Consider the following 11,861-nt stretch of genomic DNA (forward strand, 5'->3'; position numbering starts at 1 on the left):
GTTGGAGTTATTACTATGACCCTAGGTGTCTTAGGGGATCATCTAGCAATCGAGCCATGATTTGTGTCCTAGTGTGATGATTATGGACTTTATTCTTGAAAGCATCTCGTGATGCCATTTAGTTAGTAGGTATTCTATTTCTGGGTTCTGAACCCAAGATTCACCCCCACTTACCTCATGTTGACAGTGTTTGCTAGTTCCTTTAGGAAATTAGTAACCTTTGCATTAGTCCTCGAGGTCCGTGGTATTTTCCTTCTTCCAAATACTATGAACCACTTATGGCAGTAGTTTGTTGGATCAAAAGATCATAACAGGAGTGCTCTCGATGGGTTATCTATTCTATAGTGTGACTCTGCCAGTTCAACCTTTCTGCATGGGTTATCCTGAAGAAATATGTTGAACTCGTTCGACATGCTAATCCATGCATCCACAACTCAGAAAATCATATCTTCTTTTGAGTTGTTCCCCCTTTAGTTGTATTCTGTCCTCCGTCTATCAATTGATAGTCAAGAGTATGCGTGCAATTGTTCATCGATGCCTATTACTCTTGTGGTCTGTCAAGCCATTCTATTCCGGAATGACTAGGAGAAACAAACTCCAGTACCTCATCCATTTCTAGGATTGGGTCAAAGCAATTGTATTCCGCAGATCAAATGCAACCCAGCTTTTGTTCTGTTCTACCTTGGAATATTACCATCTTTTATATCGGGATTATTATAGGAATTGCACACCATCCTATGAACTCTTGGTACAGAGATACTTCTTGCCATCATTGTTCATCCCTCGGTTTCCATGTTATTGTAACCAAAATGCCGACAAGTGAATCGTGATGTGTGAAATCAATACTCCTAGCAACTCTGTTGCTTAGTAGTTAAATGGACAATAACTTCATCCTTAGCTAGTTGATTATTGAATCAACACCCTAAGGTTGATCGTGCTACCTAGTCCATTTTTCCGGTGCACTCCTCGATTGATGAGTTAGGATTTTGTTAAGTCCTCGCTCATTTGATCATATCGCCTTGCCCTAAAAAGCAAGATTGTTCTCGAGCTTAGTAACATATCGGTGGTTCGTGATTTTCTGAATATCTTCTCGGAAGTATCACCAGGTTGTCACCTGACCGCTATGTTGAGTTTGTGATCAAGTTGGTTTCTTATAAACCATCCCCTTATCCAAGAATCTGTGTTTGATACCCCTGAGCTAGTTGGTTAAGCTAAACAACAACTTGGAGAGTTGGAAGATAAAAGCTCACCTGATTTAGTTCATCTTAAGGGATATCTTGTATGTGTGTTAAAGAAATATGATATCTTCATCGATTGATCCTCGTGTCCAGCTGTTGGACCTATTGCCTTGCCAAAACTTTGATTTGAGTGTGGGCTATCCTCAAATCAAATCAGAACCAACGATGTTCTTAATGTTGTCTTACTCGTGGTTGATCCCTCGAGCATACACCATTATATCCTTTGGTCTGACCAATACTATCACTTGTTCTCATAATTATGGAATTCCATTTATATGGAAGCCTGGATGAATTGTTGTTGAGCCCATCAGCAACATTGTTATCTTCTCCATGTTTTTGCTAAACATTAAGCTAGTGTTGGAAACTTTTGAAAGCATTTGTTCATGCTAGCTCATGACGCATATGTTCGGATGTAAGAAGTGACTTCCTCCAGTTCATGTGCATTTGATGCAAGTTCAGCCGTGATTCGAGAAAGTTAATGTTATTTCCTCTGGAATCATCCCAAGTCAGTCATGCACGTGTGAAGTATATCATGGCTTGAGAGATTAGCTACCTCCAATCGATCGGTATTTCCTAGCACACCAAGCCACTGATTGAATTGTTCAAGATAAAGAAGTCTGTTCTAAAGTGAATACTTTAGACTTCCGCGCGGAGACTCCGATATCATTAATGATGGTTCCCAACCAGAACTCGGTAGTGTTTTGTTGTAAGACTACCATGTGCTCATGCTTGTCTAGGCCAACGTGTTCACATGTTTGTAGCAGAACCAGCTCATGTTTTGGAGCTTGCTATTGTAGTTCATTCCCCGAGATTCTCGCAACACCGTCTCGTCGATTTGTGTTGCAAACTTTCATTTTTCTTTCTAGACTTGATGAGTCTAGAATATCCTGACACCAGCCAGATCTGAATCTCAGGTAGATATGATGGTTGGAACGTTTTTCCCAAGAACTATAATATTGGTCTCCTTGTAACCCGGTAAAGTGGATGTCGTGGCCAACACATCTAGCCGAAAGACCCATTATTGTAGGCTCTTGATTGAGAAAGTTGGCTACCTCCCCATAAGGATCTCGTGGGATTTACTCCCTAGTTGACCCTTATGGATTTTTGAGATCCCGAAGTCCGACCTTTTACTTGATGTTCTAGATATCAAACCATATCTATGAATGGATTACGCTAGCACATCAAGGAGAACATTAGAAGCGGAATGCTAAATGTCTCTCGGTTGATCATCCAGATTTTGTTTCCTTGGCTCTGCTAAGGTGAAATCTGAGAAGGTGTTGTCTTCCTTTGCATCTGCATCATCCATCACCATTCATCATGGTAGTAAGTTGTGTTGCCAGGATCCTTGACACGGATATTGGTAAAACCTTGATGAATATGGAAATGCCCAAGTTCTTGAGAGCACGCACAAGCACTAGGTGTTATCATTAGCACTAACTGGGATTGGTCTCAGTTCCCTCGGTTATGCTATAACTTTCAAACAGTGGACTCACTCTCTGCTGTTGAGTTTCTTCCTAGTTACTAGAATCATTCCCAGCATTTGTGTTTTGTTCCCAGCTTGCACCGTCATTGTGCCATACTACCTTGGTTCCCATCCATCTCCGATGATAACCAAAATCAATCCTTGTGTTGTCTTCAACGAGGTAATCCACATCATCCATACTAGTCCGGGTATGTCATTCCACCGAACTCCTCCAAATGATCCATTTTGATTTGCCTTAAGCTGGTATAAAGAGTTTCAATGATCTCTGAATCAAAGGTAATTCTTTTGCCACTTAAGGGGGATATATTCTATGAATCACCCTCCTCCAAGATGTCTCGTTATGGTATGATGGAAAATCAACTTCTCGCTACATTGACAACCATTCACCACCTTATTAAGTGTAGAATTATTGTCTACCTAGCGCACCTTCGTCATCTGCTTCACTCCATTTCTTTAGATGTGTGCCTCGCGTCTCAGCTCGTGAGATGTTTCTATGTCTCATTCCGTGAGTGGATCCTGAATTGCTCGATCTTCGAGAAGATCAATCTTGTAGAGTTTCTTTTCCCTCTCGTTGTCATGTGGGTTGGAGTTCTCAGAGCAACACATCAAGACAAAGATGGTGATCGAATCAACGTTCATTTGAAGTGCAGCCTGGATCATGAAGATTGTGTTAGCTTGCGCTCCCCTTTCATCTTACTCTACGCTTGAATCTCGGGACGAGATTCTTGTTTAGTAGGGGTGAGTTGTCACATCCCTAGTTCTATTAATGCCTAGTGCCAGCATTTGGTGTTGCATCATGTTTACTTTTCATAGAAAGTTGAAATGGGGATGACAGAACCCCCAGCACCCCCCCTGAAAACAACTAGGGTTTACTAAAATTATTTTCAATGAACCTGAAATGCCCTTCTAAAAAGTCTACCCTTTTTGTTTTGGGTTAGAACCTCTGACAAAATGGGTTCACATTTTTCTAGGACACATAAGGTCATTGGATTAAATCATTACTATTTGCATTTGGGTATATAAATGCTATAAAATATTTTAAATGCCCAAATGATTCTGAAAATAAGTGTGGGCTATTGGAAATAATCTAAACAGAGCCCCTGATTATTTTCAGGATTTTTAGAGATGCCTAAGTATTTTTAATAAAGCCACACAGTTACAGAAAAATAGAAAACAGAAAATAAAAGAGAAGGAGGGAACTTACCTGGCCGCAGCCCACCTGGCAGGCCCAGCACTGTGCTGGCCCATGCCAGCCAGCTGCTTCATCCTCGCCAGGCAGTCACAGAGGTGACGCCGACGAGCGCGGGCTCGCCACGCCACCTCCCTCCTTGCCTGCCTCACCGAGGCGCCTCGAAGCCCTCCTCGGCGCCGCTCTGGACCCCCTGACCCCCCTCACTCTCCCGTGCCCACTCCTCTCCTCTCCCTCGCTCTCTCACGCGATGCCCGAACGCCACCGACACCGCCGCTCGCCGTTACCGTAGCCACCGCCTCTCCCTCGCCTCTCCGACCAGCTCAGAAGCTCCGCCACGTCGCCATCCACCTCTCCATCGAGCCACGCGACGTGGGAAGCCTGGAGAGCCGCCATCGCTGCCGTCTTCGTCTCCGGTCGCCGGAGATCTGCCTCGCCGCCCTGCCAACCCCAGCCCTTCCCTGAGCTCGCCGGTGACGCCATCGAGTCCGCCGTGAGCCCCTCTTCCTCCCCCCTTTTATCTCAAGCTCGCGCTCGTCCCCTAGCCCCATCTCCCACCGCGGCCGAGAGCTTCTCGCCGCCGGCCATGGCGTAGCCGTGGCCACAGCTGCGCGAGCTCACAACGGAGCGCTTCACCGCACTCGCCGTGTCCCCAGGAGCCCACAGCACCGCTCCGCACCTCTTGCCGTGCCTCCTAGCGATGACCCCGAGCTCGCCCGAGCTCCGGCAGCCGCCAACGTCGTCGCCGGCGTCTTTTTCGACCACCCCGAGCCCAAACACCACCACCACTCGACGCGGCAGCCTCCCAGCTTCACGTAGATGCTCCCCGCGCGCCAAATAGGGCCCTACAGCGAAATCCCGACTCCCTCCGCCGCGGATTTGGTCGCCGGTGGCTATACGCCGGTGGCTGACGTGGCACCATTAGTTTAGGTGCTAATTATGCTTAGTTATTACCTGTGTCAATGACATGTGGGTCCCCGAGGATAATTAGGTTAGTCTAATTTTCTGTTAAGATTAGTACTAATCTGGGTGGACCCCACGTGTCAGCCTTGACTTTGGTCAAGTCAACGTTGACCGGTCCCACCTGTCATACACCCAAACCAGCCTGAGACACTGATGTATGGGTCCCAGCCGTCAGGTTTGACCTGGGCTGGCGCCTTTGACCTGCTGACGTCACCCTGACGCAATGCTGACGCATTAATTCAATTATTGGAATTATTCTTATTCAGGAAATTCCAGAAAATGTCCTAAACTTCTAAAAATCATATAAAATCAACCATAGCTCCAAATCAAATAAATTATATATGAAAAATGATCAGAAAAATCCAATCTATCCATCTGCGCTGGTTTCATGCATGTTAGAACACATTAACCTTGCTGTTTAGGTGAAACAAGTTAATGCACTATTATGACCTCTTAAAATGGGTTTGCATTTGAATCTTTGGTTCAAATGGACCCATCTCAATCTATTCTAGCTTGCATTAGCCAAAACACATTATTATTGCCATGTCATAGCATGCATCATATTATGCATTGCATTGATCATGTTTCTTCTCTGTTTGTCGGTGTTGTTCCCCCTCGGTAGATGTTGTATCGACGTTGTGATCTTTGACACTGATGAAGACTCAATGCTATCTTCAGAAGTGCCAGGCAAGCAAAAACCCCTTGTTCATTCCGATACAATCCCACTCTCTCGCTCCTGCTCTCTTTTACTGCATTAGGACAACAACGATTCATCTGTTACTTGCTGTGGTAGTTGAACCCCTTTATCCTCTGCATGACTTGTCATTGCCACAGTAAATAGATGAAACCCACTAGCATGAGTAGGAGTTGTTTGAGCCATGTTGTGCCTACTCATTCATGCTTGTTTGTCATGCCTGCTACTGCTTAGAGTTGAGTCAGGTCTGATTCATCGGGGATGAATCAGAGGTGTGTGAACATGTCCTACTGTGTGTGAGCTAAGTGTGTGAACACGATTTGGTAAAGGTAGCGGTGAGAGGCCATGTAGGAGTACATGGTGGGTTGTCTCATTGCAGCCGTCCTCAGGAACTGAGTTCTGTGTTTGTGATCCATGAAACAGTTACTACCACGCATTGGGCCCGAAACCAATGGACCCTCTCAGCTTCTTAACCACCCTTGTTCTCTGTCCAGGAGTTGCAACTAGTTTCTGGTGTTTGTAGGATATGTGTTGGAGGCCGTGCGTAGCGCTGACCCTAGGGGTCGGCTATGATGCGGTAGATACACCATGGCATGGTGTACCGGGCGCCCGTTTGGTGTCTCAGGAACCCTGCACACATCGTTTCGGGCTGTGAGCGAAACCCCGGACGGATCTCCTCGCGGATGGAACCCGAATAGGCGATAAACCTGGACTAGAGACTTGAGTGTTTAGGTAGGCCGTGGCCGACACCCACGTTGGGCTTCCGCTTGAAGGTTGCCGAGTACATGTCGTGTAAACGGCGGTAAGTGGTGAGAGTGTGTGTGAAGAAGTACACCCCTGCAGGGTTAACATCATCTATTCGAATAGTCGTGTCCGCGGTAAAGGACTTCTAGGTTGCCTGTATAGTTCATAGACAAGTGAAAGTGGATACTCTAAAATATGCAAGATAAGTGTGAGTGTTATGGATGACGTTCTCGTGGGGAGGCGGGAGCGGATTCATAGTGGTGTATTGATATGGTGAATATGTGGACTCATGTGCGCCACCTCAAAAGAGTTACTTGCAGTCGTAGTTCAGGATAGCCACCGAGTCAAAGCTGGCTTGCTGCAGTTAAACCCCACCATCCCCTTGTTGATAATGATGCATATGTAGTTAGATCTGATGTAAGTCTTGCTGGGTACATTTGTACTCACGTTGCTTAATTTATGTTTTTGCAGAGAGACTTCAGTCTCGCTAGTAGTACCGCATGGACTTCGACGTTTAGCTTGTTACCTCAGCTACGATCTTGTGCCCTCGGCAAGATCTAGTAGATAGTCAGGCTTCTCAGCCTTTTTTCATTTGTAGATGTCTGTACTCAGACATGTTAAGCTTCCGCATGTGTTTTGACTTGTATGATTTGATTGTTGGGCCATGAGACCCATGATTGTAATATCTCGCTCCTCGAAGCCTATTGAATAAAATACTTGAGTTGTAGAGTCATGTTGTGATGCCATGTTGTATCTGCACATATCGAGCATATTGTGTGTATGTTATTGAAATGCTTCGTATGTGTGGGATCTGACTATCTAGTTGTTTATCCTTAGTAGCCTCTCTTACCAGGAAATGTCTCCTAGTGTTTCCACTAAGCCATGGTAGCTTGCTACTTCTCCGGAACACTTAGGCTGGCCGACATGTGTCCTTCTTTGTTCCTGTGTCTGTCCCCTCGGGGAAATGTCACGCGATGAATTCCGGAGTCCTGTTAGCCCGCTACAGCCTGGTTCACCGGAGTCCTGCTAGCCCAGTGCTACAGCCTGGATTCACTCGCTGATGACCGACACGTTCGTTGTTGGGTCATGTATGCATGTCCCTGTAAGTTAGTGCCTCTTTGGGTTCACGACTAGCCATGTCAGTCCAGGTTCTTTGTCATATGGATGCTAGGGGCACTATAATATACATGAGCCAAAAGGCGCAAACGGGCCCGGGCCAGGTAAGGTGGCACCCATGGGAATATCGTGCGTGAGGCCGCAAAGTGATATGATGTGTTACATGCTAGATCGGTGTGACTTAGGATCGGGATCCTGACATCCGTCTTGTGTCCAACCCAAATTAGATCGAGGCATGAAATAGTTGCCCCAGCTAATGTTCAATAGTAGTTTGGATTGTGTCTAATTATCTGAACCTTGCCTGTTATCGACCCCTCTGGGGCTAGTACTCTGTTTGAATCCGTCTATGGGAACTGCTGCTACTTTTGTGTGCCCGTGAATCATGTGAGAACCATCGTAATTGTTGCCGAAACAGATGCGTCCTCACTAGTTTTTTCATGAATATGGCATGGTCGGACATAAGTTGTCATGGTTTATCATACGAGCAATGTGTGTTTTGATGAAATAGAGCACTCATTCGAGAATTGTGCGCCGACGTATACATAAGTACTTGTAAACACTGTTGGTGCTACCCCTCTTGTAAGCAGTTGTGCAAAACACGGCACATTGCCTCAGCTCGCTTCAACACTAGGCTATCGACCAGCTAACAATCAACAATCTGTTGTTTGACATATAAGCAACTATGTATCTTGTTACAGTGGTTCCTTCAGTTAACTGAGGCCACAATGTAATAAATTCCAAAGGTTCACACGCTAGTCCAGCGCTCATGTGGAACACTCAAATTAAACTCGTCTTCATAAAAAACATGAAAAGCATAAGTTAAGCAATTTTATACATCTCAATGATTCATAGAACATAACAAACATATACTAGTTTACAGCAAAAGAAAAAGTTGTGAGAAGGTTTACAAATCAGGAAAAAACAAGCAAGGCTTCTCTGAGCAAAGGGCCTCCCGGCAGGCTTAAATTTCCTGGAGTTCACTCTGGTTTTTTCTTGTTGCCACCATCCAGAGTTAGGTTCTCTCATTCCAGAATAACCAATTATAATTGTGGTCTCAGCTGGAATGCTGAACTGAACCATGCAGTGTACTGACCAGGTGAAATTCTTGTGCATTCCACTAAATTTAAGCACCTCTATTTGCAGAAATAAGCAGACCACAATGCCTCTTATCCGCACACCTGTCCAAAAAAGCGTCATGCAGCCGTGCCATCTAGTCCTTGGTCCATGGATGAACTGGTATAAAGTGCATTCAGGACTAGGATGTAGTTGTTTTCGCTCGTCCCTACACTGCAATCAGGAAGTAAAATGTACGAATCAACTTCTTTTAGATTGTGTTGGTCATTCTACCTTAGTTACTTCAAATGTAGGAATACCTTGAAGACGGGAGGTTAGACGACGGTTATGAGGTATAGCCATCTCATTTTGCGCAGTTGTACTAAAACTGAGGTGTGTGCTTTTGATTGCGCGGACAGAAACGATACAGAGACACACATCCCTGTTTGCGCAAATACGAAATACGGTTATTTAAACAGTGACATATATTTGCAGTGGCATATGATTAACAGCAGCATCTATTGTGTTGTAATTGGCACTAAATTGACAGTATGAAGAGTCCTTAAGTAAGTAGCATCACATCACATCAACAATGCCACTAGATTAACATGCAGAACAATAGCATTAGTATTACTGTCATGAGAGTACCACATGGTCAGTAAATGTGCAATCAAATTTGTGCAGTTCCACTGGGATGAAGGAATGTTAGCGGTGTGATATTTAAGTGTAACTGCAAAAACACAATTCATGGGAAATAAAGCAAGACGGAAGCACTTCATAAAATGGTGGTGGCATTGCTTCAATTTATCGACGGCACTAGACCATTACTTATAGTGACATTAGGTGGCATTGCTTAATGCTTCATGTGATTTTACATTAACAGTAGCGATATGGGCGTAGGGACAGCAGGGGCATAAAGTGGTGAGGAAGATGTGGCTGCTGAGAGCGGCAAACACTCAGGCAACATGTCTGCATTTGTCCCATTTTTTATCTCCTCGGCGACATTTTCCTATGTGAGCACAGGAAATCTAGACCTGCTCATTCTCATTTGTGTTGTCCCCCAACACCCGTCACTTTCTTTCCTTTTTCAACCAAGAGATAGGTCCACTTCCCCACACCCTTCGCCCTCTAAAGAGACCGGTTGGATAGCCAGTATCTACTACTTTCCCCCGTTTCCTCTTAGAACCAAGTCCTAGATTCATGCTATAGCCTTCCCACTTTCTTCCCTATTTGAACCAACGCTTAGTGTCGACTGTATGAACTAGCTTTACGTCTAATAATAGTAAAAGTCTAGGTGGCCTTGGAACAGCGGACGGAAGTAGAAAACGATCCACACGAAGGGAGCTGGGGCAGTAGAGCAAGGTAGGTGTTCCATTTCGAAGGAATATATACCTGAGGGTCGACGACATGTGGCAAAGATGGCGTTGGGAGGCCGCATCTTGGCCACAATAACGCAGGGAGAAAGAAGGGGTCGGAGGCCCTCCTGAGCCGGCGCTCTCTCGGAGAGAACGGCACGGCCGCCGATCAGGACGCGCGGGCAGCCGTTGGTCTCCTCCCTCGCCGCCACTGACAGCATGAACAATGCACCTACACCCCTACCCCGATCGAGATTGTCAGGCCAGATTTGTGACCAGCCATGAGCTGAGAGAGAGTGTGGCCACCTATGTCTTGCTTAGATCTGGAGAGCATGAGAGAGTGAACGAGAGGAACCCTAGTAAAGCAAGTGCTAAGGCTCCTGCTTATATATATAGTGGAGTGATTTTGTTGTACCAGCTTCAAAAAAATGCGCTCCTACGTGTACCCGCGAGTGGGTGTGAGAGAACTAGTGCGTGCATGCACCGCTTCTCTTCGTGAGAGTACAATATACTATGCCCAAAGAACGTTCGCCGCAAGAGTAATAGTATAAGTGTGTGACGTGTGGGCTAAAATAAAATGTGCACGATGTCTTTTGTTTTTTATAAGTTCTGAGGGGGGTGTGAAGAGCACATATGTGTGTGACATCTACCTGCAGATAGACGGTGGGTGCGACGTACGAGTCTGCGAGAGGACTCGGTAGAGTCATGACTCGTGAGGGTGCGTGTGCGTGAGAGAGAGGGGGCATGTATCAATGCAATGCATGTGTCCGTAAATCATTATCCGACAAATGTTCGCCACAAGCCTTTTCCTGATGAATGTCGTAAGAACCGTTAGATCGACATCCGATAGTGTCAGTTTTGCCATGTCATTTAACAGAACAGCCACTCCTCCTACACACAAATCTTCCACGTGAGTGTTAGCAACTGCCGTATGCTCCCTCCATTCCAAAATGCAGTGCATATAGCTTTCTTGGAAATAAGAACCTCGCAAACTTTTACCGAGTTTTCGTGTACCAAATTGCACATGTAGAATACCCTGTATATATCATTTCATTCATCTTAGAGAGGTAACTATAAAGATGGGTGAGGAGTCTACAAAGAAAGACCATCATATCACCTGCAGAAATTTCAACCGATCCTTTAGTGTCGAGGAATATCACAGGAACTCTATATGATATGATTTTTATAGGATTTTTTCCTTTAGAGCCAATTGGTTCGTAGGAATAGATTCATATACTCCACATTTCAAAGGAAATAAACATGATATCATTTTGTGTCAAGGAATATCATAGGAACTCTATATGATATGATTTTTATAGGATTTTTTTCCTTTAGAGCCAATTGGTTCATAGGAATAGATTCATATACTCCACATTTCAAAGGAAATAAACATGATATCATTTCTATAGCTTTAGAGCCACTTGGTTCATATGAATGGATTCCTATACTCCCTTAATTTCAAAGAAACTAAACATTAGCGTATATTCAATAGAAAAGTTCATATGATATGAACCAAATTACATCTCTTTTCTAATCCCTCCTCATAGGAATTGAGATACATGTCATCTCTATATTCTATAGAAAAGTTCCTATGATGTGAACCAAATCACATCACTTTTCCAATCCCTACTCATAGAATTGAGATGCTCCATGTCATCTATTTCCCTACAACTTCCATGTATACATCTTCTATTCCTAAATAGATAGTACAACCCACTAGTAGCTTTTTTCCAAAACATGCAACTATGGCACAAGAACTATATAGTGTGCCAATAACTTTGAAAGATGGTCACTTGATGAAGCTAATCCGATAGTGTAGAGATAGGCAAATCGGAGCACTACTGGCCGTTGGATATCATCAACATTCCACCAGATCTACCACATGTACAATTTAGAAGACTACATGGTTGAACTTAAGCATGATGCACAAACCTCAAAACACAAGCACTTCTCCTTTGTTCTAGAATCTTCTGTATCATAATTGATTATTTTTTTCTAAATGAATTGCCATTATTTGTTTTTTTAC

The sequence above is a fragment of the Triticum aestivum genome, chromosome 5B (genome assembly GCF_018294505.1).
Source record: "Triticum aestivum cultivar Chinese Spring chromosome 5B, IWGSC CS RefSeq v2.1, whole genome shotgun sequence".
Lineage (NCBI taxonomy): Eukaryota > Viridiplantae > Streptophyta > Magnoliopsida > Poales > Poaceae > Triticum > Triticum aestivum.